The following is a 3,367-nucleotide window of genomic DNA, read 5'->3' as shown; positions in this document are numbered from 1 at the left end:
AAAAAAAAAAAAAAAAAAGAAAAAGAAAAAAACATATGTAGAGAGAGTTAACTGTGAACCCTTTGCTTTGTTTCTTTTCTTAATTTTTTTTGGTAATTAGTAAAGTTGGTATTTTTATTTCAAGGTTACTTTTATATAATCATATAGTTACCTCAGAACTCTATTTCTTTAAAGAATATCTATTAGTTTCTAAGAACAATCATAAAATTAGCTTGTTTCTTCCCCATTTCCATTCCTCAACCACCTATTTTACATTTATTAATATTATTATTCATCGTATTAATACTATAATGGATGTTTAGACTTTCATTACTTCATTAGCTCTAAGCTGTATTTTAGAAATTCCTGGTTATTTTGGATTAAGCATTCAATGAATTTACCCTAATTTCCATGCTTTCTTCTCACTTTCCTGTCACATTTCTACTAACCGAATCTTTTCTGTGCTGTCAGGGAACATAACATGCATATTATAGTCTACTACTTTAAACTTTGTGTTTGTTTATGTTTTAGTTCTATATAGTCAGCCATTTTTTTTCCTGTTATTTCCCTAACTTGATTGGCTGAGATTCATCCTTTATTAATTTCCTCAGGAAGACTCATGGGAACAATGTTCTGGTTCTTGTATGTTTATTTACTGTTTGTCATTTTTATACTTGAAAGATGAATTCTGGTGGTCCCAGAGACAGACATGACTCATGTGTGTTATCCCTGCTCTTGGTTTCCCTGAACCACACAGGACACACTCCCCTGCCATTTCTATGCCCCTGGTGGCAAATAGAGGATAAGTTGTTGCAAATAAGGGATATAGTTGTTGCCTTTTGTTTTCCCTCACCCCAGGGAGCACGTTTTTGCTGACCTTTTACAAGATTAACTTCCACTGTGTTTTCTTCTCTTCAGTTCCTCTTGAGTGACTTTTACCCCATTTCAGTGGCTTTTGGCAGCTTCTGTAGATAATTTGTGGTCTGTGGGTTAGATCTGTCTCCTAGTTTCGCTGAAAAAATGGGGTTTATAAAAGTGGCTTTGGTTCTCCTCACTGCTTCTTTATGATTTCCAGGAGGAGAAGGGGAATATGCTGACTCGTAAAGCTTTGTTTGCAATGACATTTTAGAAGCTCTTAAGTGCTAACTATATAACTTTCTTTTTGTTGAACTTTTGGATATTTACTTCCGGTTTTATTTCTTAATGGTCAAAGAACATGGTCAGTATGATATTGAATCAATTACATTGGTCGAGAATTCCTGAACAACTTAAGAATGCGATCAATTTTTGTAATTGTTCCCTATATAACGTACTTGAAAGGAAAATTTATTTATAATTATTGGGTGCAAGGTTCTATATATGCTCATTAGATTATGCTTGTTTATTGTTTTGTTTATATTTTTGGAATCTTTTTTTCTTTTTTGGCTGGTTATGTCACTTGCTAAGAGACATATATTAAACTCTTCAGTATGACTGTAGATTTGACCATTTTTCCTTGGAAAGTTTAAAAAAAAAATCCATGTTTGGAGGCTATATTGTTAAGGCTGCGCGAGTTCACACAAGTTGTGATCATCTTTGTGGTGAATTGATCCCTTCCTCCTTATATGGCTCTCTTTAACTCTAGTATTGCTTTTTAGCATTAAAACTATTACAAGCAATCAATGCCTCACTGGCCTATGCACATAGAGGCCAATACAATGGCACCGGCTTTTGAGAAAAGCTTTATTGTGAGTCAACTGGCAAGGAAACAAAAAGCTCAAATCTGTCTCCCCAAGCTAGAGGCTGAGGCAGACTTTACAAGCATAAGATAATGAGGCGTGATCTGGCTGGTTGTTGCAATGAGGTGATAGCAGGAGTCATGATCTGACTGGCTCTTTCCATGGGGTAATGTCAGAGCTTCATCTGATTGGATCCTGGATCTTGCCTTATGGTGTCCACTTCTTAAATCAGTCCCCACTCCTCTATCTGAGCACTTAGGTTCCCGCTGTGGTTGCACACTTCATCTGGTCCTGCTCAGGTTACATGACCTTCAACCTGGGGGTCCATGGCAACTGAAAAACAACTCATAACTTTGTTACATGAAAGTTGAACCAGATTGGAGCTGGGTGTGGTGGCTCATGCCTGTAATCTCAGCACTTTGGGAGGTGAAGACAGGCGGATCACCTGAGGTCAGGAGTTCAAGACCAGCCTGGCCAACATGGTGAAACCCCATCTCTACTAAAAATACAAAAATTAGCTGGGTGTGGTGGTGGGTGCCTGTAATCTCAGCTACTCAAGAGGCTGAGGCAGGAGAATTGCTTGAACCCGGGGGGTGGAAGTTGCAGTGAGCTGAGATGGCGTCACTGCACTCCAGCCTGGGTGACAAGAATGAAACTCCATCTCAAAAAAAAAAAAAAAGTTGAACCAGAGTGGTCAGATAGTCACAAAGCTATTTCCTCTGCTTAATGTTTTCCTGATACATATTTATAGCTATCTGGATATCTATATTATTTATCATATCTATAAACTACTTTTTTCTTAATTTCAATGGTGAGTTTCTATCATCGAACTTGTAAGGATAGTCTTATTTTATGATAAATATGTTTAGATTTACTTATACTTTCTATTTATTCTTTTATTTTGTTTCTATTTATTTATGGTTTTTTTGTTTGTTGTTGTTGTGGTTGTGGTTGTTGTTGTTTTGAGACGGAGTCTCACTCTGTCACCCAGGCTGGAGTGCAGTGGCGCGATCTCCACTCACTGCAAGCTCCGCCTCCTGGATTCACGCCATTCTCCTGCCTCAGCATCCTGAGTAGCTGGGACTACAGGCGCCTGCCACCTCGCCCGGCTAATTTTTTGTAGTTTTAGTAGAGATGGGGTTTCACCGTGTTAGCCAGTATGGTCTCATGGTCTCGATCTCCTGACCTCATGATCCTCCTGCCTTATCCTCCCAAAGTGCTGGGATTACAGGCATGAGCCACCACACCCAGCCTGTTTTTCTTTCCTATTGGATCATTTGAGTTATCTTTATAGTTTTAGTTACCTCTTTTCTATCTACTGATTTGTAATTTACTATTCTGTTTCTATTCTTTTAGTGATTGTCCTCATTTTAAAATATGCACAGTGGGCCGGGCATGGTGGCTCACACCTGTAATCCCAGCACTTTGGGAGGCCAAGGCTGGCAGATCACCTGAGGTCAGGAGTTTGAGACCAGCCTGACCAACGTGGAGAAACCCCGTCTCTACTAAAAATACAAAATTAGCTGGGCGTGGTGGTGCATGCCTGTAATCCCAGCTACTCGGGAGGCTGAGGCAGGAGAATCGTTGGACCCAGGAGGTGGAGGTTGCGGTGAGCCGAGATTGTGCCATTGCACTCCACCCTGGGCAACAAGAATGAAACTCTGTCTCAG

This window comes from Rhinopithecus bieti, unplaced genomic scaffold, assembly GCF_001698545.2.
Source record: "Rhinopithecus bieti isolate Rb0 unplaced genomic scaffold, ASM169854v2 scaffold_39273, whole genome shotgun sequence".
Lineage (NCBI taxonomy): Eukaryota > Metazoa > Chordata > Mammalia > Primates > Cercopithecidae > Rhinopithecus > Rhinopithecus bieti.
This window is presented reverse-complemented; position numbering follows the sequence as displayed.